The sequence below is a fragment of the Schistocerca cancellata genome, chromosome 4, assembly GCF_023864275.1.
Source record: "Schistocerca cancellata isolate TAMUIC-IGC-003103 chromosome 4, iqSchCanc2.1, whole genome shotgun sequence".
NCBI classification, from domain to species: domain Eukaryota; kingdom Metazoa; phylum Arthropoda; class Insecta; order Orthoptera; family Acrididae; genus Schistocerca; species Schistocerca cancellata.
Genome location: NC_064629.1, coordinates 302415813 through 302441272, shown reverse-complemented (window position 1 = coordinate 302441272; position 25460 = coordinate 302415813). Strand labels below are relative to the sequence as shown.

Below are 25460 nucleotides of genomic sequence, written 5' to 3'. Positions count from 1 at the left end.
TTGCTACACCACGAAGATGACGTGCTACAGACGCGAAATTTAACCGACAGGAAGAAGATGCTGTGATATGCAAATGATTTGCTTTTAATAGCATTCACACAAGGTTGGCGCACGTGGCGACACCTACAACGTGCTGACATGAGGAAAGTTTCCAACCGATTTCTCATACACAAACAGCAGTTGACCGGCGTTGCCTAGTGAGACGTTGTTGTGATGCCTCGTGTAAGGAGGAGAAATGCGTACCATCACGTTTCCGACCTTGATAAAGGTCGGATTGTAGCCTATTGCGATTGCGGTTTATCGTATCGCGACGTTGCTGCTCGCGTTGGTCGAGATACAATGACTGTTGGCAGAATATGGAATCGGTGGGTTCAGGGAGGGTAATACGGAACGCCATGCTGGATCACAACGGCCTGGTATCACTAGCAGTCTAGATGACAGGCATCTTATGCGCATGGCTGTAACGGATCGTGCAGCTACGTCTCGACCCCTGAGTCAACAGATGGGGACGTTTGAAAGACAACAACCATCTGCACAAACAGTTCGACAACGTTTGCAGCAGCATGGACTATCAGCTCGGAGACCATGGCTGCGGTTACACTTGACGCTGCATCACAGACAGGAGCGCCTGCGATGGTGTACTCAACGACGAATCTGGGTGCACGAATGGCAAAACGTCATTTTTTCGGATGAATGTAGGTTCTGTTTACAGCATAATGATGGTCGCACCCGTGTTTGGCGGCATCGCGGTGAACTCACATTGGAAGCGTGTATTCGTCATCGCCATGCTGACGTATCACCCGGCGTGATGGTATTAGGTGCCATTGGTTACACGTCTCGGTCACCTCTTGCTCGCATTGACGGCACTTTGAACAGTGGCCGTTACATTTCAGATATGTTAGGACCTGTGGCTCTCCCCTTCATTCGATACCTGCGAAACCCTACATTTCAGCAGGATAATGCACGACCGCATGTTGCAGATACTGTACGGGCCTTTCTGGATGCATAAAGTGTTCGACTGCTGCCCTAGCCAGCTCATTCTCCAGATCTCTCACCAATTGAAATCGTCTGGTCAATGGTGGCCGAGCAACTGGCTCGTCACAATACGCCAGTCACTACTCTTGATGAACTGTGGTATCATGTTGAAGCTGCATGGGCAGCTGTACCTGTACACGCCATCCAAGCTCTGTTCGACTCAATGCACAGGCGTATTAAGGCCGTTATTACGGCCAGAGGTGGTAGTTATGGGTACTGATTTCTCAGGATCTATGCACCCAAATGGCGTGAAAATGTAATCACATGTCAGTTCTAGTATAATATACTTGTCCAATGAATACCCGTTTATCATCTGCATTTCTTTTTGGTGTAGCAATTTTAGTGGCCAGTAGTGTATATTTGTTCTAAATTTCATCATAATAAGTATTTGTGTAGTTCCAATGCTCCCCCACTTATGCGATGTTTAAATCACGTTAAGCACTCCGTCTTCAGGCCACAAGTGGCCCATCAGGACCATCCGACCGCCGTGTCATCCTCACCCGAGGATGCGGATGGGAGGGTCGTGTGGTCAGCACACCGCTCTCCCGTTTGTTATGATGGTTTTTCTGTGACCGGAGCCGCTACTATTCGATCGAGTAGTTCCTCAATTGGCATCACGAGGCTGAGTGCACCCCCAAAAATGGCAACAGCGCATGGCGGCCCAGACGGTCACCCATCCCAGTGCCGGCCACGCCCAACAGCGCTTAACTTCGGTGACCTGACGGGAACCGATGTATCCACTGCGGCAAGGCCGTTGCCAAATCACGTCAAAACTTCTTTAAAATAATAAAATTGGATTGCTGTATTTGGAGATGGGGCCCAATCGCACATCCAGTCCGGGACCCAATGCTGGCTCTCAGCAGCCCTGGATAGATGTGTACTTTTTGTTGAACCATTGCGCCTTCCAGAATGACACGATCATCCAGAGAATTTCACGAAAATATTCACTCGTCAGATTTGGACCCTTACGACGATTGTTGCACCGTGTTCGCTTTCAGACGTTTCACGCCATACACGGCATTGGCCACGTGTCCGACGTAGCATAAAACGTGATTCATCCGAAAAGGCCACCAGTCGCCACTCAGCGGAAGTGCAATTGCGATATTGGTAATTGCGGAGGCCCATACGCAGCAACGTTCGCTGAACGATGGTTGAGAACACACTGTTGGTAGCCTCTTGGTTCATCTGGGCGGTCAGCAGCACGTCAGATCGTCCGTACACATCTCCGCAGCCGTCTTACACCCCTATCATCTATACCTCGTGGTGCACCGCAGTTGCCTCATCGCCGGTTTTAGATATCACCTTTTTGCCCAGCGCCGTATATTTTAATCATGGCGGCATACAGACAATTTACGAGCTTAGTTATTTCGGAAATGCTTACACCCTTGGCCCAAAAGCAGCCAGTAATCATGCCATTTTGGGCATCAGATAAATCGGTCTGTTTCTGCATTTCGACGATGACTGCACTGTTTTCCGTATTCCCGCGACACGCTTTGTATATACACCACTGCTAGCGTTGCCACCTGCCGTCTATGAGTGGTAATTGCATACTGACGTCGAACGTAAGCCGTGGTAACATTAATGTGACTGGCCCGTATAGTTTCCAAGTGGACACCCATCGGTCAGACGTGAATATAAGTAGACACATAGTCTCATTCAACAGGTAGTATTCCAAGACAATCGTCGGACAGTATCAGGACTGTGTCAGCGAGTGTCTCAGGCGTCATCTACAATTGTCACCAAGGAAAGCGATTTTGGACGTTAAGTCGAAGCCGCATGATATTAGCAATCGTTCGCAGGATTAAGGACTATACTAGTGTTTAACGATGATCAGTGCGAGTGAACAGTGAATAATATCGACAAGTATAGTCTTCATACTCCAGTTAACTACTGTAAAACTTGAATCAATAAATTATTGTAAATTGTTGCTAATCTGTGTTGCTACCTATTTTAGGCGTAGTTGTTGGCTAACCTTATTCGACCCTATGACGAATCTGTTTAGTTACTGTGTGCAAGCAAGCGATATTATAACAGCTACTACTTTGGTGGTAGGAGGTTCTGTCTCTTTACACGCCTGACGCCAAGTGCGTTTGGCCAATACAAAATAAAACTATTAGTAAATTTCTGGAAAAGCAAGATTTCCTGTTAATGAGGTTTAAAGACAATACCTGGTGATCAGTAAGAAAAACCTAATTAAAGTACCCTTTGCTGTAGCCGGTTTAACCTACAACATAGTTGCTCAATCCAATTACACAGGAAAATCTCTTCAGTAAGGTCAACAGAACAGATATAGAAATAGATGCACATTGGAAATTGCTAAGAGAACACTTTCCAGTTATACAAAAATTATAAAAAAAGAGCAGTCAGAACCAAGTCCAAAACTGATGAACTGCGGAAGCTCTACAAAAACCATAATTTTGTCACAGTATTAAAGAAGAGAAGATTAAACTGGTCTGGTACGAATATCGGAGGAAAAACTACTTAATGCAGTAGAATACAGAAAAATTGATGGAATACGGGGTAGAGGAAGGCCAGAAGTGAGTGGCAGAACAACATACGATGTGGCGTAGCAAGGATGAAAAGAAACGCCGAATGAATGACGCATTACACAGAAAGAAATGAATGAAGATTGCGAAGCAGGCTTATTGTCGATAAGATCTTTTCCATATAAAAGAAAGAAAATATTTGATGATCTTTATATTATCGATGTGGTCTCCTATTTCGAGTAATTACGCTGTGAGCAACTACGATATCACGTGCAGATGTACTATATTGTGAACTGTATACATGCAGTAAAATGAAATGAATAGATGCGTGGGAATGGAGTAAATCAAGCTGCAATAACCTGAAATGATAGCAGTGCAAAGTGTTCAGATATGCTGAACCTGCAATTTTATGAAGATGTTGTGTCAATTAAGAAATGGGCTACAACCGAACTCGAACACGGGACGTGAACCCAGAAATCAGTTTCCCACTCCCAGTGTGATGAAAATATTCATTTGTCACGACATATTTATTACGAAGAAAATGTAATTTTCTGTCGTGGAAGAGATTCCGTACCTTATTGGAGTAAATAAGAGATCATACACAAATTGTGATCATTCATTTTTAACAGCCTAGTAGTAATCTGATCTTCAGATCGAGCGTTGTTATTTTTTAGCTTGTTTATTACTTGCTGCATTCTGTTCAGTAATGCAGATATATTATCTGTATCTGTTCAGTGCGACTGCGGACCATTGCAATGAGTAGGTGTAAAAACTATGTTCTCCTTGTTTTATGTACACAGATGTAGCAAAAGTCGTGAGATACCTTCTAATGTCGTGTCCGACCTCCTTTTGCCCGGCGTAGTGCAACAACTCAACGTGGCATGGACGCAAAAAGTCGTCGGTAGTCCCCTGCAGAAATATTGAGCCATCCTGCCGCTATAGCTGTCCATAATTAAAGATTTTGTGTACGAACTGGCCTCTTTGTTATGTCCCATAAATGTTCGATGGGGTTCATGTAGTGCTTTCTGGATGACCAAATCATTCGTTCGAACTGTCCAGAATGTTCTTCAAACCCATGGCGAACAATTGCGGCCCGATGATATGGCGCACTGTCATCCACGAAAATTCCATCGTTGCTTCCGAACATGAAGTCCATGAATGTCTGCAAATGGACCGTACATAACCCTTTCGAGTCAATGATCGGTTCACTTGGACCAGAGGACCGAGTCCACTCCATGTAAGCCGGCCACTGTGGCCGAGAGGTTCTAGGCGCTTCAGTCCGGAATCGCGCTGCTGCTATGGTCGTAGGTTCGAATCCTGCCTCGGGCGTGGATGTGTGTGATGTCCTTAGGTTACTTAGGTTTAAGTAGTTCTAAGTCTAGAGGACTGATGACCTCGGATGTTAAGTCCCATAGTGGTTCGAGCCATTTGAACCATTTGAATCCACTCCATGTAAACACTGCCCACACCTTTATGGAGCCTCCACCAGCTTCAACAGTGCTTAGCTGGCAACATGGGGCCATGGCTTCGTTGGGTTCGTGCCACAGTCAGACCCTACCATCAGCTCTGACCAAATGAAATCGGGACGCCTCTGACCAGGTCACGGTTTTCCAGACGTCTAAGGTCCAACGAATATGGTCACGAGCCCAGGAGAGACGCTGCAGGCAATGTCATGCTATTAGCAAAGGCACTCGCGTCGGTCGCCTGCTGCCATATCCCACTAACGCCAAATTTCGCCGCACTGTCCTAACGGATAAGTTCATTGTACGTCCCACATTGTTGCTTGTCTTTTAGCACTGACAACTACGCAAACGCTACTGCTCTCAGTGGTTAAGTTCAGGCTGTCGGCCACTTCATTGTCCGTGGTGAGAGGTAATACGTGAAATTTGGTGTTCTCGGCACACTCTTGACACTGTGGATAACGGAATATTGAATTCCCTTACGATTTATGAAACGAAATGTCCCGTGCGTCTACCTCCGACTACCATTCAAAGTCCGTTAATTCCCGTCGTGCGGCTACAATCACATCTTTCACTCGAATCGCCTGAGTACAAATGACAGCTCGCCAGCTATTATACCTAGTGTACGCGACACTACTGCCATCTGTGTATGTGCATATCGGTGTTCCACGACTTCTATCACCTCAGTGTCGTCATTTATGAAGCACATAATGTTAACACCCTGCCTTTCTGTAGCCAAACACTGAACAATAATTTAAAAAGCTAAAACTAATTGTAGGACGAAGAAATAGCTGACAAAAATACAGCATCATTGGAAAAATGACGTATTGCTTTAATGAATTTATGGTTGTGGTACGCACAATGAAGAAAAAGTAAACACAAACCAAGTGACAAAACTTTATCGCCGAATAATATGATTGTCAGAAGACATGGTTTTAGGACTATTGCAGTGCCTTATTTCACTGTGCTGAACTAGTGGCCCTCTCCCGGAGCAATATTTGTAGGCTATTGTGTCATGCTGAAGAATTATACATTGAGAATATAGTCTTATCAATACAGAACCTGCGCGGATCATCAAAATAGTAGTCAGAGTATTCGATTTAGTGAATCGAATAGTATACAGAGTAGAGAAAATCGATTTGATGATAAAGCGAGAGAAGGGTAGGAGGGATCGAATCGAGTAAGAGTTTCCAAATTACCAGAGGTCGGAAATGCACATTTGTGGAGGTACTGATCAGCGACAATGGCACTGAGCTTTATCCGGCAAGCGAATGCGTTTGAGTGTGTCTAGCAGTGCGCTTTTGTCTGAATAATCTGCTGCTCTGTTTCCTCTACGACGTCTACTTTGTAACGAGGAAGGAAGTCCAAGCACTTGCTGTAGAAATGAGAAAAAAAAGAAGTTTTAAAATTTAATTTCCGGACTCTTTTTCGACATTCTCTTTGTTCACACTTACTGATCTACTGTGCTCGGTAGAATAGAAGAACGTTCACGTTCTCTGTAAGCTAGTAAAAATTAAAACACGTAGACTTTGGATTTCATAATCGAAACCGTTTTTCCTTACAGTATCACATGTCAGTTACAGTACTGCAGTGTTTTTTCTGCAGCAAACTTTATTATCTTATTAAATTAATGGGATTTCAGCAATTTTACCGTAGTTGCTTTAATAGTCAAGCTTTACCTACTATATAACACCGCAAATGCGCATCCAACGTAACTAGCCACGTATAGGAATTTAATGTTTGCCTTGCTTTGACTGCTTATATAATTTAATTAGTGACTGCGCCATTCCGCTTAACGGGTATTAGCTAGGGCAAATTAGTTTAAGTGCACAAACATCCGCGCGCTCGTCCTTTTTTGGCCGGAGTGTTACAACGATGGATTTGCAACTTACGCTTATGGGGGAAATGTTACGCGATTCGACGCGCCGTGATCTACTCAGACTTTCTTTTCGGTTATTTTTCTCCGTCCCACAGCGTAGAACGGTCAGTGAGTCTGTGAGTAGCACGCCGATGAGGAATAAGTTACTTTTTTTTTTATTTTGCTGGTGGTCCCGTCTGTACCCAGACTTGGTGTGACATGTTGAAACTCAGCTCGTTAAAATATTATGAGCAAGTGCCCACGATACGCAGCAAAATGTCTAACCACACATATTGTCCCAGACGTTATTAAAAGTATAGGCACCCGAACAGAGGTACCTGGACTGCTGTCTGCCATTGGCTGTTCGTTTCGAGGCAGAATATATAGTTCTGATTCTCGTGACAGTTCACTCTTTCTCATTCTGTTTTCCTTATTCACATGTTATGTGTAAGTTTAGGACATCAGTGTAGTTTTAACCAAACGAAAAATTTGTTAAAATTAAATTTCAAACAAGCTATGAACTATTCACATTTCTGTGTGTTGATTTATACATTTATATTCGAGAGAATTTAGTACTTGTACAGGTGTTCGGGTGCTCTCGTTGACGCTAAGGTCCACTTCATCAAAGCAGAAAAATTTTATGTATGTCGTCTACCTGTGAACCGTGTCGATTTTGTTCTGTGTTTTTGTGTGGCTTTCTGAGGCGAAAAGAAGAAAGTACCACAAAGACACACGTAGGGTGGAGACGCACTCGTTATTTCTGGAAGCGGCTCACATTTTCATCTTGTAAAATAGAAATCCACCCCTTAAAATGGTTCAAATGGCTCTGAGCACTATTTGACTCAACTTCTGTGGTCATAAGTCCCCTAGAACTTAGAACTACTTAAACCTAACTAACCTAAGGACAGCACACAACACCCAGCCATCACGAGGCAGAGAAAATCCCTGACCCCGCCGGGAATCGAACCCGGGAACCCGGGCGTGGGAAGCGAGAACGCTACCGCACGACCACGAGATGCGGGCTCCACCCCTTAAACTGTACGCACAGGTCCAGAACTACTTCGTAAAATACTGTTGTAATAGGACAAAAAGCAGCCAACAGTTCGTAACAACACGCACGGAATAATATATTACGATAATCTGACATTTGAATGAATCTCTAGATTGCATAACAAAAACGTTTAAACATTTAAATTGACAGACGTTCAAAAATAGACTCCAAGTAACATCAAAATCTGAGTTTAGTAAGACACATACGAATATACTGCAGTTCTTTAAAGTGCGCAACTGCAAAGTTCATGAATGTAAGATTTCAAAGTTTTCCGAGATATACATAAGTAAAGATTCTCCTTTCCTAATAACATCACAGTCGCCTTTTACTGGAAAACTATTTACTTATAATACCCACTCTTGCAACTTCGGCTGTCTGGTCATTATCAAGTGAAGTACTGTAAAACTATGCTTCAGTGTATGTCAGAACCTAAAACACAGTTTTACAGTATTTCAGTTGATAATTAGTCCCATCAGCAAAGTGAATTTAGGGGAAAAATTGATGTAGTCGCAAATCTTCGTACAGTACTGAGAGGGAAAGCCACGAAAAAAAATACTAAAAGTCCCTACAAGTGGAATATGGATATAAGAAGGGGGACATTGAAAGGTCATTTTTTATAAAGTTTTTCTCGAATAACTCGAAAATTGTGACTTCTTGTGAAAATGTTTCCCAGCACAAAATTAAACTACATTAAATTTGCTACAGTTGAAAATGTGTGGCCCGACCGGGACTCGAACCAGTGATCTCCTGCTTATATGGCAGACGGTCTAGCCAGCTGAGCACCGAGGGCACAGAGGATAGTGCAACTGTCTCCGTTGATGTATATCAACGCCCGTCAGCAGCTAATGGTATTGATTTAATTGTAATTTAATTCTAGAGAGCTGCCCGGTCACCAATGGCAATTGTTCTTTCGGAACAGATGTCATCTTCATATGTTTCCTGTTTGTTATATCTGACTATTTTTTGTCTTTGTTGACCATAACAAATGGTCACACGTCCGAAATTGCAATAGTGGGTTTTATACACCTATAATTTTGCTGTCAAAAGCGACTGTGAAGTCATTTACAAAATTTTACATGACTGTAAACTATACCTACGAGAAGTTTCTATGCTCGATTTTAATGTTACTTGCGAGGTTACAATGTATGTAGTGGCTGTGGGAATGGGTCTTACAGGTATTTAACCACCGAACAGACTGTTCATAAAATCCAATACGCCTTAACGTTGGTGCTGTGAACCACTGCACGACACCATTCGCACTTTCGTTTGTCTGAAAATTGTTCAAAAAGATCTTTAGAATCTACTTTGGGAAAAATCACAACACCAAAAAATAATTAATGTATAGTTATTAAATTTCTGGAATACATTTGTCTAGGTAACATATTTAAGTGATTAACATTGCAAGATCACAGGTGAATGTAAGCTCGAGGTATGCCATTGCAAATGTGAAATGCTGGTACATTAATAACCCGTGTAACCGTCAGAACGTTGAATGCAAGCATGCAACCGTGTATGCACTGTGTTCTACATGTTCCGGATGTCAGTTTGTGGAATGGAGCTCCATGTCTGTTCCACTTGGGCGGTCAATACGGCGATGATGAATGTGGATGACGGTGATGTTGTCATCTAATGATATCCCATATGTGTTCGACTGGAGAGAAATCTGTGATCGAGAGGGCATTAGGCAGCATGTCGACAGTCTGTAGAGCATGTTCGGTTACAACAGCGATATGTGTGCAACCGTTATCCAGGTGGAAAACACCCTCTGAAATGCTGTTCATGAATGTCATCAGAACAGGTCGAATAACTAGACTGACGTGAAAATTTGCAGTCAGGGTGCAGGGGATAAGCGCGAGAGTGCTCTTGCTCTCATACAAAATCGTACCCCAGACCATAACTCCGGGTGTAGGCCCAGTGCCTTTACCAAGCAGACGGGTTAGTTGCAGATCCTCAGCTACAACTCGGAGTGGGGATTTTCTCTGCCCGGGTTGGTTCAAATGGCTCTGAGCACTGTGGGACTTAACATCTGAGGTCATCAGTCCTCTTGAACTTAGAACTACTTAAACATAACTAACCTAAGGGCATCACACACATCCTGCCCAAGGCAGGATTCGAATCTGCGACCGTAGCAGTTGCAGGTTCGAATCCTACCTCGGGCATGGATGTGTGTGATGTCCTTAGGGTAGTTAGATTTAAGTAGTTCTAAGTTCTAGGGGACTGATGACCACAGCTGTTAAGTTCCATAGTTCTCAGAGCCATTTGAACCAGAACCGCTCGACCATCGCGGCTGGCTCTATGCCCGGGGACTGGGTGTTTGTTTTGTCCCCATCATTTCTTCATCGTCATCATTCGTGACAGTGGCTCGATTGGACTGCGTGAAAAATTGGACTATGTAAAAATTGGGACTCTTTACGGGACCTGATGTCCACGCAGCTGAGTGCCCCAAAAACCAAATATCACATCAGGTACCTCTGAAGTCCCAAATGATGTTGGTTTGGGCTCAACGGAATGCACACTACAGGGCTTCTGGCTCGGAGCTGTCCTTGAAGTAACCTATTTGTAACAGTTCGCAGTGTCACTTTGGTACCAACTGCTGCTCAAATTGATGTTGCAGATGCAGTACGATGCGCCAGAGCCGTACACCAAACACGATTGTCTTCCCTCTCGGTAGTGACACTAAGCCTTCCGGACCCCGGTGTTCTTGCGACTGTACATACTCGTGACCACCGTTACCAGCAGTTATGTACATTGGCTACTCTGCTGCCAAGTCTTTCTGCAATAATGCAGAAGGAACATCAGGTTTGTCGTATCCTTATTGCACTACCTCGTTGAATCTCAGTGAAGTGTTGACAACGGCGGCTTTGTCTCCTTAAAGGTATTCTCCATTAACATCGACTTACCACTTCCAGTCTCAAAGGTAACTAACGCTCACGCCCATTACAGCGTGCATGTAAAGCAAACCTAATTTGCATCGTCATAGTGGCGCTACTAGCGCCACTCTTGGCGACTAACACGAAATTTGAAGAGATATCATCTTTCAGATTTAGGAACAAGCCTGCCAACTTTCGTTTATGTCGCACAACTCCTTCTTGGTCTTTTTTTCTGTCAGTATATTTCAAACATAGCCTCTATAAATGGATGTGTTTGAACCAGTTACTGTTCCTTAAGCAAGTTTCTTAACAGTGTGGTTGAAAATCTTTTGTACATATATTACAGGAAAAAAACTCTGATTCTTCCTCCTCCGCCACGGGCAGAATGGCTGGTTCAAATGGCTCTGAGCACTATGGGACTTAACATCTGAGGTCATCAGATCTCTAGAACTTAGAACTACTTAAACCTAACTAACCTAAGGACAACACACACATCCATGCCCGAAGCAGGATTCGAACCTGCGACCGTAGCGGTCTCGCGGTTCCAGACTGTAGCGCCTAGAACCGCTCGGCCAGTCTGGCTGGCGCCATAGGCAGAATTTCAACAGTTAAGCCTACTGTCATATCTGTTCGAGGTCCGAACGCAAGCTCTATCACACAGTTTGCTTACATCGACCCACGTATTCACAAACAGGAGTTGCACAGAATTGACAATTATACTTTTAACTTCGAGTACTGATTCTCTAATTCAGCAAAGTTTCACTTAAACGTACACACTGAACTTTCAGTTACTTTTACGAACCATATTATTGAGTTTCAAATTATTTAATGCAACTTTTGGTTTCAAGAGCAAGATAAAAAAATCTCAAGTTACTGAAAATGTTTCGCAAATATCACCTGCAGGAGTTAACATTTTCTTCTGAAAAATAATCTAATTCACTAATTTTGGCAGTTTTACCTCAGCTTGACTTGATTACAACACTACGCAACTATCACTCGAAACATTCGGGTGTGGTAACAAGGATGTAGGTACTTAGAGTTTTTTGGTAGTTGCAACATTGATTTATAGTTACTTTTACAGTATTTTTATGTGTATTTTGCTCATTACTGATCAAGAAATACCTTTGAATTTCGTTTCTTAGAGAGTTCATAGTTTTCTCAGCCGTTAGTATTTGTATTCCCAGTTATAATCATTCAATGAACCAATACGATTTCTGGCAATATTACTTTGGTATTTTTATACCAACGGTGATAGAAACAGGTAAAGAAAATATGATGGCGAAAAAAGTTACAAATATTGGAACAATAACATGCATTTCAGCTTTACTTGGAGTGTATACCTATCGTCAGTGATGTCATTAATCATAAGTGATCTTAGGTGCCCCTGTAGCTGTAAGGATCTGCAGAAAATACACATGGTGTTTCCTTTCGAAGGCCACACTAACCCCTTGCGAACATGTCAGTGGTTATATACCCGCATCGGAGTCTTGCTGTGTTGCATATAGGCTGCAACAATGCCTTGAAAGAAAGCTGCGTTTTTTTAAATAGGAACCCCATTTTTTATTACATATTCATGTAGTAAGTAAAGAAATATGAATGTTTTAGTTGGACCACTTTCTTCGCTTTGTGATAGATGGCGCTGTAATAGTCACAAACGTATAAGTACGTGGTATCACGTAACATTCCGCCAGTGCGGACGGTATTTGCTTCGTGATACATTACCCGTATTAAAATGGACCGTTTAACAATTGCGTGTTCATGCATGGCTATTGTGATCAAAACGCTCAACGGGCGTATGTATGCTGCTCGGTATCCTGGACGACATAATCCAAGTGTCCTGACCGTTCGCCGGATAGTTACGTTATTTAAGGAAACAGGAAGTGTTCAGCCACATGTGAAACGTCAACCACGACCTGCAACAAATGATGATGCCCAAGTAGGTATGTTAGCTGCTGTCGCGGCTAATCCGCACATCAGTAGCAGACAAATTGCGCGAGAATCGGGAATCTCAAAAACGTCGGGCATGAGAATGCTACATCAACATCGATTGCACCCGTACCATATTTCTATGCACCAGGAATTGCATGGCGACGACTTCGAACGTCATGTACAATTCTACCACTGGGCACAAGAGAAGTTACGGGACGATGACAGATTTTTTGCTCGCGTTCTATTTAGCGACGATGCGTCATTCACCAACAGCGGTAACGTAAACCGGCATAATATGCAATATTGGGCAACGGAAAATCCACAATGGCTGCGACAAAAGGAACATCAGCGACCTTGGCGGGTCATGTTTCACTGCATAACAGACAGAATGGCGATGTACTTCCAACATGATGGATGTCCGGCACATAGCTCGCGTGCGGTTGAAGCGGTATTGAATAGCGTATTTCATGACAGATAGATTGGTCGTCGAACCACCATACCATGGCCCGCACGTTCATCGGATCTGGCGTCTCGGGATTTTTCTATGGGGAAAGTTGAAGGTTATTTGCTATCGTGACCCACAGACAACGCCTGACAACATGCATCAGCGCACTGTCAATGCATGTGCGAACATTACGGAAGGCGAACTACTCGCTGTTGAGAGGAATGTCGTTACACGTATTGCCAAATGCATTGAGGTTGGTGGACTTCATTTTCAGCATTTATTGGATTAATGTGGTATTTACAGGTAATCACGCCGTAACAGCATGCGTTCTCAGAAATGATAAGTTCACAAAGGTACATGTATCACATTGGAACAACCGAAATAAAATGTTCAAACGTACCTACGTTCTGTATTTTAATTTAAAAAACCTACCGGTTACCAACTGTTTGTCTAAAATTGTGAGCCATATGTTTGTGACTATTACAGCACCATCTATCAGAAATCGATGAAAGTGGTCCAACAAAAGCATTCATATTTCTTAACGTACTACACGAATATGTAATAAAAAATGGGGGTTCCTATTTTAAAAAACGCAGTTGATATCCGTTTGACGTATGGGAGCGCCATCTAGCAGGCCAACCATAGCGCCATCTGGTTTCCCCCTTCAAGCTAGACAAGTTTCGTTCTTTGTAGTTTTTTCGTTTGACGCTTATTTCGTGAGATATTTGGCCCGGTCACGATCAGTGGACCACCCTGTATATTACTCATCCATGCAGAATATACAGTGGCGCTAACTGGTTAAATATTGTCATGCAGTGCTAGTGCTGTCGACATTTGCTGGAGATACTGACCGTGTACAAGCGCTAGTCATAAAGTTTTAAATGTTGTTGTTGTGGTCTTCAGTCCTGAAACTGGTTTGATGCAGCTCTCCATGATGCTCTATCCTGTGCAAGCTTCTTCATCTCCCAGTACCTACTGCAGCCTACATCCTTCTGAATCTGCTTAGTGTATTCATCTCTTGGTCTCCCTCTACGATTTTTAACCTCCACGTTGCCCTCCAATACTAAATTGGTTATCCCTCGATGTCTCAGAACATGTCCTACCAACCGATCCCTTCTTCTAGTCAAGTTGTGCCACAAGCTCCTCTTCTCCCCAATTCTGTTCAGTACCTCCTCATATCTAATCTTCAGCATTCTTCTGTAGCACCACATTTCGAAAGCTTCTATGCTCTTCTTGTCTAAACTATTTATCGTCCACGTTTCACTTCCATACATGGCTAAACTCCATACAAATACTTTCAGAAACGACTTCTTGACATTTAAATCTATACTCGATGTTAACAAATTTTTCTTCTTCAGAGACGCTTTCCTTGCCATTGCCAGTCTACATTTTATATCCTCTCTACTTCGACCATCATCAGTTATTTTGCTCCCCAAATAGCAAAACTCCTTTACTACTTTTAGTGTCTCATTTCCTAATCTAATTCCCTCAACATCACCCGACTTAATTCGACTACATTCCATTATCCTTGTTTTGCTTTTGTTGATGTTCATCTTATATCCTCCTTTCAAGACACAGTCCATTCCGTTCAACTGCTCTTCCAAGTCCTTTGCTGTCTCCGACAGAATTACAAAGCCATCGGCGAACCTCAAAGTTTTTATTTCTTCTCCATGGATTTTAACACCTACTCCGAACTTTTCTTTTGTTTCCTTCATTGCTTGCTCAATATACAGATTGAATAACATCGGGGAGAGGCTACAACCCTGTCTCACTCCCTTCCCAACCACTGCTTCCCTTTCATACACCTCGACTCTTATAACTGCCATCTGGTTTCTGTACAAATTGTAAATAGCCTTTCGCTCCCTGTATTTTACCCCTGCCACCTTCAGAATTTGAAAGAGAGTATTCCAATCAACATTGTCAAAAGCTTTCTCTAAGTCTACAAATGCTAGAAACGTAGGTTTGCCTTTCCTTAATCTTTCTTCTAAGATAAGTCATAGTGTCAGTATTGCATCAAGTTTTAATTGTCACATTGAAAAAATAAAGCTATGTAATTGTTTCTTTTATTCATTTCCAGGTACATGTCTGCAGTTGTTGCATGCCAAAACGGAAAGTAACCCATCCCCACTTTACTAACGGTCTGTGTGCCATTTTGTTTTGGTTCCTCTATCGGCGTGCTACGGAACTTCAGTGCGTATCAGAACTGTAGATATGTACCTACAAACAACCAAAAAATTAATTGCGTAACTCAATGTTTTTCGAGGTGTAGACTTACAAATTAGACTTCGCTAGTGTGCTTCGCAAAAAAGAATTGTAGTCATCTGATGATAGGAATAGTTGCCGAAACCGGTAATGGCGATTGTATAACAGAGATGTTGTGTCTGATTGTGATCTGCCGCGGTGATCTTTGACTGAGTGAACGTTTTGGCATACACAGTACAGAACGAAGGAAATGATAGCCCCGCGGCTTTGGGAACGGTGACACGAACACGGGGTTGTACGTCGTGGAGACGCGTTAGCTGCACAGTGAGGGAGAAAGGAGAGCAAAGCGTGGTCGCGGCTGGCTGAGTGTCAGCTGCCCGGTAACTGGCGAAGCGACGCCCGGCGCCCGGCGCCCGAGAGGTCAAGAGCCGCCGCCGGCTGCCGCTGCGAGCAGCCGTTCCAGCCGCGCGCTATGCTACCCCCAGCGCGTCCCAATACAGACTTAGCGTCCTTTTAACAGGGACATTCTCAGCCTACAAAGAGGCAGCCTTTCACGACAGTTTTTGTACACTTGATGATTTTTGTTATGTGGAGATTAGACCGTGGTACCAGGCATGAATCCGAGAGCAGACCGTGGGAGTAATGAACCCTCTCCTTCCCCGTGGCCGACAGTTTACTCAAACCATTTATATTTTTACGTACGCCATTTACTAAATTTCTCAGCCTACTTTCGGAATAATAATAATGGAAATAAAGTGAACACCCAGGATTGTGCACACGATTTTGCAATACTTTGCGAAAATTTGACAGAAACAGTCACTCTAATGAAGCTTATGTAAAAATAGTGAATGCAACTGGTCTCAAAATTTCAGCTGAAAAAAAAAAAACAAAATTCACGAGAACTACAAAAAAAAAATTGCACCGACATACATAGAAACACAAAGAGGTAAAATAGAGCAAGTTGCGAAGTTCAAATATCTTGGAGAAACCATACAGCAGAATAGACTACAAAGGTTTGCAGTAGATGTGAGAGTTAATAAAATGGAAATGTATGCGTATCAAGGAAAATAAAACTAAAACTTAATTTCGTTCAACACAATCGATGTTTTAGGAAAGCTTGCGACTGTGTCATATTATGCAAACCAAAACTAAAACCCTGTATCACAGTGGTAAGATCAGAGTGTTTATATGCGTGTGAATATTAAGATATCTATTGGGCTGGTTCCATTGGGAGCCATGTAGGTTTTCAGGTCGGGTTTGTTGATGAGGCTATATACTCATTATTCTAGCGTTTCCAGAATCAGTCTGTTTTAGTGTTGGTTTGTCTATCCTTACGCTGAGATCACCTACAAAGGTTATACTTTTTTCGACACTTGTTTGTGTTAGTACATCTGTTATTCTTTCGGTTTCACCTTCTGTTATCATCTGTTGTTGAGCATGTACGCCTATTATTGTGACGTCATTTGTTTTAACAATAATTGTGTTTCCATCATTTATTGTTTTTTATTCATCCTAGGCGTGGTCTGAGGAATATGGAAACTCCTCCTGCTGGTCTGTCTGTGGTTTGGTGTACGAAAGAGTGAAATTCGTAGTACCTGTTTATAGTATACTCTTCTGTTAAAAAGGTTTATGTGATGATTGTGGAGCCGTACCTTGCTAGAGCCTCTGTTGCTCTGAATGGTATCACGTTTTCTAAGCCTTCGATGTAGCATAAGAGAATATACCAGTCACTGCAACTTTTGAATTTAATCAGCCATTGCCAACAACCAAGCCCAAGGCAAACAGGATATCCAGGAAATTAGACATAGAGAAGTTAAACGAAAGTCTAGGAAAAACAGGAAAAGAAAGATGTCTAATACTGCTACACCAGTCAACTGAAGCAGTGGAATTATGCACAACGACTCTGCAATCCTGTCAAACAAAAATAAAAGGCAGAAAATTCCAACCATGGGTTGACAAGGAGTGTTATGATGAACGGCAAGACACGCTGTCAGCACTACACCGAACCAAAACTACAACGCAACAATATGGCCTGTCACGACATGCTAGAAAGGGGAACTCATACAAAACACTAAAAAAGAAGAAGGAGGCGGACCAAGTAGAAGAAGAGTATAAAAGACGAGCAGAATGCGCTGAATGAGGCCCATCCACAGCGCTCAAAAAACCAAGATCACCAACAGTGACAGGAATTACCATGGACACATGAGAAAAAATTTTGAAGCCATCGTAAACCTCCATGACAAGGAAGTATCCTACGAAGGCAGTACAACGGAAAAAATAGGAAGTCACACCCCTGTAACAATATAAGAAATACGCCAAGCGATAACAAAGGCAAAAAGCAAAAATGCTTCAGGGCCAGACAGCATATGTACAGAACACCTCAAGGAATCCTATCGTATGATGGAAAACTATTGGCTCGAATTATTCAAATACTGCATGTGCACAGCAAAAATACCAGGATATTGAGGAACATCAACGATGAAAATCCTTTTCAAAGGCAAAGAAGAATTCTGCAACCCGGGCACACACAGAGATATAGCCTTCGAAAACCCATTTTTCAAGATATTCGTGGAAATATTAACCAGCATGCTTACCGCTGAAGTAGATGCCCAAATACCAGAGAACCAGTTTGGTTTCAGAAAGAGAAGAAGCACCCTACATGCAGTGAACAGCTTCATAGAGCAAGATCAGTACACACAACGACATCCGGACAAAAATATTTTGTATTTTTTATAGACTATAGCAAATCATTCGAGACTGAACAGCAAAACATTCATCCGAAAACTCAGAATATCGACTGGTGACATACACCAAATAACGAAAGTACTTTCAGACATCCTAAGATACAACCACATTCAAATATCTGATGATATCACAGAATCCAAGAATTTAACACAAACAAATGGAGTGCTACAAGGAGACTGGATCAGTCCGATACTGTTCAACAACATGATAGCAGACATCACAAAGATCATCATGGACAGCTCAGCAACACTCATACTTTGTGCGGATGACATGGTAATAAGTTCACAAGACAAAGCAGCGCTATAAAAGGTGGTAAACAGACTCACGTCATGAGCTCTGGAAAATGACCTACGAATAAACCATAGCAAAACCAAACATATAATTTTCGGATGAGGTGGTAAATTCCCACCTAGAGATACACTGGTCTTTTAAAACAAATCACTAGGAGTAGTACCAAAATACAAATATCCCGAAGTCACTCTGCAAACAACACTGATATCATTCAACACCTACGCTAAAAAAAGAACAGCAGTAGCAATAAAAACTGTTTACAACATCCAACAGCCTCAAAAACTCTCAATAAAATGGCCATAGCACCAATAGCAACTTACGGGATCCACAATATCTGGGACAACCTAAAAGTCAATGGCCACGTAACTTTAGAGAAACTCAAATCCCGCTATATGAAACGAATCCTGGGCGTAGGGAAGACAGCGCCTTCACGACTGGCTTACGTCTTACTGAAGGAAACATTTTTCATAGAATACATAAGAATGCGGATGCTCCCGGCCAACACCAAGGCCTTCAAAAGCACACGCCAAATACTCACAGAAATATACAACTCTATCTGGGACGACTTCTACTCAACCGATGCCATAATGACAGAAGAGTAGAAAAAGGCGAACTACGAACTCCGAAATGTGGTAATACTATGCTACGATGCGCAGCACATGGGTTCCACCACAAGTTCTGCCAAAACAAAAGATTCAACTAGCCGAATGAAGACTGCGTGTGTGAACTGTGCAATGAACATTGTGAAAGATATAATGCAAAAAACTGCAGGAAAAGGACAATGTAAGTAATAAAACTAGAACTAGAGTAATGTAACTCAGATTTGTATTTATATTTGTATTTTCATTTTCATTTGTTTTGTATTTGCACAATGTGCTCATCTTCAAAAATGGCTCTAAGCACTATGGGACTTAACATCTGAGGTCATCAGTCCTCTAGACTTAGAATTACTTAAACCTGACTAATCTAAGGACATCACACACATCCATGCCCGAGGCAAGATTCGAACCTCTGACCGCAGCAGCAGCAGCAGCGCGGTTCCGGACTGAAGTGCCTAGAACCGTGCTCATCTCCATGAAAAATAAAAATTATATGTGTGTGAATGCTTACCGATGAACTATAAGCTGGACAGAATGGAGGTACATCAAAGAGAGTTTATTAGAAAAAGAATGGTTGCAATACAAACTACAGATAGTTGGAAATGAGAAGTAAAGAGGAGATCTACGAAAATATAGAAAAAATTTCATAAGTAATGGCAAACCTAAGATTACTCTCCTTTGGACAACTTTACTGAATTAATGAGAACAAATCGACAGCAGTGCGAATTACAGAAATAACAAATGAACTGGAATACTGTTGCGCCAGAGTCTGCTCTGGTGTAATGAATCGCCCAGTATCGTTCTTCAGAACGATGGTTTAGGTGGGAGAAGCGTCTGTTGGTCTGAAGGCCAGGCGCTTTGGGGTAAACAGGGCCTAATCAGAATGCAAGAACACCCATTCAGTGCGCTGACGCTGTGTAATAAGACAGCCACCGCCTCCGACCGTAAAAGTTGGGACACCTCACAGCAGTGGCAGAGCATCTGGAAGAGCTGAGCAGACAAGGAAACCAGGGTGAATGAAGTCAACATTGCCTAACAGTTACGGCTAGGTGCACCAGCCTGAGCGATTTCTGGGCTGAAGTAATGCCGTGGGGGAAAAAGCTAGCCAGCGTGGCTCACTTATACATGAGATGATTTAGTCCCTCGGTCTGAGTATTCCTCGGGCACAGCAGTATCCAAGTGTGTATGGTATACCGAGCGACGCAATCAATGCCGGGTGTCGATTGTGAGTGGGAGCCCACTTGCAGTACAAGCTGAAGCAGCTAGCCGCCATCAACGGACGTTGCCGCCAGTAGCTGCAGCCTTCCTTCTGGACTAAAGATTACATGCGATTAACTTGGTGACTCCGCACTGCACGGTCTCCCGCCTTCTGAGCTGAGTTCGAGGCTGGCCCAGCCAGTAGCCCAGCTGCACTGTCACTGTTATCCGGCCCGTGTGCGCCTATGCTGTTGCGAACCATCTTCCGGAATAGGTGTCCACCAGAGTCTACCGTCATGCATGGCACCACAGCTTAGAAACCGTCTCTCATGGTGTGTTGTACGCTGTGGCCATGAGAGACAGAGCAGCGAGGGGCTGACTTGGGTCACGCCTCCGCCACAGCATCCGCCACCAGCTCGCGCTGCCTGCGTGGCGGGTAAACTGCTGACCCCGGCGCGCAGCGCAACCGAAGCTTACGACGCCACAGAGGACAACACCTTCTCTCCGGCTACGATTCCATTCCCGTAGCTTACATGTGTAATAGCCTTTCCTACTCAGGAATGTTTTACTCACGGTCCGCCATACAATTCCAGTCACCACCAGCTCCGCAGCCCACGTCAGGCGGGTAAACAGAACTCCATCTTGAACTTGCCATTAGCCGATTTATTCACCGGGTCACGTCCCGACCACTACGATACTAAACTTATAAAACTTTCAAGACAGATGAGAAAAGCATTCTCTTCATTAAAACGCTCGCGCGGCCGTAGTCTGCAGTCATATGTTCACAATTGTAATGCTAAGTCAAATGGTGATAACGCTGAGCGCGCACTTCGATTTTAAATCGTGTAAATTATGAAGCTGTCAAAGTTGTGAGAGTCTGTTGCTATTACAGGTATTACACTACTGGCCATTAAAATTGCTACACCACGAAGATAACGATACAGACGCGAAATTTAACCGACAGGAAGAAGATGCTGTGATATGCAAATAATTAGCTTTTCAGCGCATTCACACAAGGTTGGCGCCGGTGGCGAAACCTACAAAGTGCTGACATGAGGAAAGTTTCCAACCGATTTCTCATACACAAACAGCAGTTGACCGGCGTTGCCTGGTGAAACGTTGTTGTGATGCCTCGTGTAAGGAGGAGAAATGCGTACCACCACGTTTCCGACTTTGATAAATGTCGGATTATAGCCTATCGCGATTGCGGTTTATCGTATCGCGACATTGCTGCTCGCGTTGGTCGAGATCTAATGACTGTAAGCAGAATATGGAATCGGTGGGTTAAGGAGTGTAATACGGAACGCCGTGCTGGATCCCAACGGCCTCGTATCACTAGCAGTCGAGATGACAGGAATCTTATCCGCGTGGCTGTAACGGATCGTGCAGCCACCTCTCGATCCCTGAGTCAACAGATGGGGACGTTTGCAAGACAACAACCATCTGCACGAACAGTTCGATGAAGTTTGCAGCAACATGGACTATCAGCTCGGAGACCATGGCTGCGGTTACCCTTGACGCTGCATCACGGACAGGAGCGCCTGCGATGGTGTACTCAAGGACGAATCTGGGTGCATGAATGGCAAAACGTCATTTTTTCGGATGAATCTAGTTTCTGTTTACAGCATCATGATGGTCGCATCCGTGTTTGGCGACATCGCGGTGAACGCACATTGGAAGCGTGTATTCGTCATCTCCATACTGGCGTATCACCCGGCATGATGGTATGGGGTGCCATTGGTTACACGTCTCGGACACCTCTTGTTCGCATTGACGGCACTTTGAACAGTGGACGTTACATTTCAGATGTGTTACGACCCGTGGCTCTACCCTTCATTCAATCCCTGCGAAACCCTACATTTCAGCAGGATAATGCACGACCGCATGTTGCAGGTCCTGTACGGGCCTTTCTGGATGCATAAAGTGTTCGACTGCTGCCTTGGGCAGCACATTCTCCAGATCTCTCACCAACTGAAAACGTCTGGTCAATGGTGGCCGAGCAACTGGCTCGTCACAATACCCCAGTCACTACTCTTGATGAACTGTGGTATCATGTTGAAGCTGCATGGGCAGCTGTATCTGTACACGCCTTCCAAGCTCTGTTTGACTCAATGCCCAGGCGTATTAAGGCCGTTATTACGGCCAGAGGTGGTTGTTCTGGGTACTGATTTCTCAGGATCGATGCACCCAAATTGCGTGAAAATGTAATCACATGTCAGTTCTAGTATAATATATTTGTCCAATGAATACCCGTTTATCATTTGCATTTCTTCTTGGTGTAGCAATTTTAATGGCCAGTAGTGTAAATCAGTATTATGACAAATGAAAATTTATATTTTTCGGATAAATAATTTTCGAAATGTGTATTTCATTCTGTTCCGATATCTTGGAAATTATGTTAAAGGTCGACCTTTGCGGCCGAGCGGTTCTAGGAGATTCAGTCCGGAAGCGCGCTGCTGCTGCGGTCGCAGGTTCGAATACTGCATCGGGTATGGATGTGTGTGATGTCCTTAGGTTAGTTAGGTTTAATTAGTGTTAAGTCTATGGTACTGATGACCTCAGATGTTAAGTCACATAGTGCTCAGAGCCTTTTGAACCATTTTTTATGTTAAAGCGATGTACTAACCACAGAGCTGGGCAAATTATTGCTATTGTGATGTAGGCGACTCGGTATAATCGATATATACCACAACCCCAAGGACTTTCACATCTTTGATGTAACTGACACTGTAACAGTATTAAGGTTGCCCATAGAGGGCACAGCTATTACACATCGTAGTTTACCGTTTTTATCTAAAATATAAATAAGTTGTACACATACTAACTATCTGTTAATCAGACATTTTAAATGAATCAATTTTATGTTATTAGTGTATTTCCTATTTTTATACTTTGACGATGGCGTCATATTATGAACGCTGATTGGCAGTTGTGAAGTAGTGTGACAGGAAGTAGGCGGAGCCTCTGCATATTTAAGCTCGTGTTCAGCACTCATAACCATCAGTTGACTTCGTAGCAGCTGAGGAGAGCTCCGCCTACCACCCTCCAAGGAAGCCATGGGTATAATTAATTTTATTTTATCTTGTTAAAAAAAACTGACGTCATTAGACACTTTCATTTTATTTAAAGATTGGTTTCTAGTATTTCCTAAAATTAATTCACAGGTCTGAAGATGGTTATGTAAAAATAACCGAAACAGGTTACCTATGTTATTGAGACATAAATGTTGTGATCAAGACTGAACTTTAGTTAAAATATAATAATCTATTGATCACTGTATTCCAAAAATGTTTACAAAAAAAAGTTAATAAACAATTGTCAAAACGAGGAGTTCTCCACAGATACACGAAAGACTGGATTCAGCATGCAAGATTTATAATATTGATTCAATTTGTTTGTTTGTTTAATAAGAAATTTTTAAGACAGTGTTTATAAGATATCAGTTGAGTAACGTAGTGTGAAGTGGCGAGTTGAATATAGTAGTACATCTTACTAGCACTTGCCATTCCGTTTTATGCGAAACGTAGCATATAACTTAAAGTTGATTATCCTACAATGTTTAATGTATAATGAAGTAATATCTGTATACAAATTATTTAAATTTTATGTGACGAGTATTCGAAATATTTGAAATTGTAAAAAGTATAAGAAATGGAATGGTGGTCGAACTTGCAGTTACTTACTTGGCCGCAGTAGTCAGTCACGTGACGCAAGTGATAAAGAGGCAAACAAAGCATGTTCCGTGGTCTTCTGCTATTCGTAGCTGCTTGGGTGGGGTTGATGGTAAGGTTTAGCCGCGAGAGAGCCGCACGTGCTACTAGGAATATTTCGATGTGCAACGATTTCGGACTTATTCATTTTGTTGTATAGTGAAGAGCCAAAGAAGCTAGCGCAGCCGCGCGTGGTAGCCGTGCGGTCTCAGGCGCGTTGTCACGGTTTTCACGGCTGTCACTGTTGGAGGTTCGAGTCCTCCCTCGGGCATGGGTATGAGTGTTGTCTTTAGCGTAAGTTAGTTCAAGTTAAATTAAGTAGTGCGTAAGCTTAGGGACCGATGACCTCAGTAGTTTGGTCCCATAGGACTTACCACAAATTTTATTTTAAACTGGCACACCTGCCAAACATCGTATAGGGCGCCCGCGAGCACGCAGAAGTGTCACAGCACAACATGGAATGGACTCGACTAATGTCTGACGTAGTCCTGGAAGGAATTGACACCATGAATCCTACAGGGCTGTCCAGAAATTCGTAAGAGTACGAGGGAGTGGAGATCTCTTATGAACAGCACGTTACAACATATCCCAGACATGCTCAACAATGTTCATGTCTGGAGAGTTTGGTTGCCAGCGGAAGTGTCTAAACTCAGAAGAGTATTCCTGGAGCCACTCTGTAGTAATTCTGGACGTATCGGGTGTCGCATTGTTCTGCTGGAATTTCCAAAGTCCGAAGGAATGCACAATGGACATGAATGGATGCAGGCGATCAGACAGGATTCTTATGTACGTGTCATCTGTCAGTGTCGTATCTAGACGTATCAGGGGTCCTATATCACTCAAACTGCACACGCCCCACACAATTACAGAGCTTCCACCAGACTGAACAATCCCCTGCTGACATGCAGCGTCCATGGATGCATGAGATTGTCTCCATACCAGTAAACGTCCATCCCATCGATACAATTTGAAACGAGACTCGTGCGACTCGGCAACATGTTTCCAGTCATCAACAGTCTAATGTCGGTGTTGAAGAGCCCAGGCGTAGTGCTTTGTTCGTGCAGTCATCAAGAGTACACGAGTGGGCCTTCGGCTCCGAAAGCCCATATCGATGATGTTTCGTTGAATGGTTCGCACGCTGACACTTGTTGATGGCCCAGTATTGAAATCTGCAGGAATTTCCGGAAGGTTCAAAAATGGCTCTGAGCACTATGCGACTTAACTTCTGAGGTCATCAGTCGCCTAGAACTTAGAACTAATTAAACCTAACTAACCTAAGGACATCACACACATCCATGCCCGAGGCAGGATTCGAACCTGCGACCGTAGCGGTCGCTCGGCTCCAGACTGTGTAGCGCCTAGAACCGCACGGCCACTCCGGCCGGCTTTGCGGAAGGGTTGCACTTCTCTCAAGGTGAACGATTCTCTTCAGTCGTTGTTCGGACATGTTCAAAAGAACAGATACCATCTTCATATATACATAGTGAAGGCTCACCGGCCATTTGACCATCTTCTTCTGTGCGGATGCACAAGCAGTGCCCGAACTTTTACGGCAATCGGCAGTAAAGTCTCGAGTAATGAG

General features: G+C 43.3%; 1 protein-coding gene and 1 pseudogene across 1 annotated transcript in view; both read right to left on the bottom strand.

Moving 5' to 3' along the window:
- Positions 1-25460, bottom strand: part of LOC126183581 (uncharacterized) — a 351390-nt gene that overhangs the window by 47398 nt on the left and 278532 nt on the right. The gene's annotated exons all lie outside the window — the stretch shown is intronic.
- LOC126185565 (5S ribosomal RNA) lies at positions 1677-1794 on the bottom strand (annotated as a pseudogene).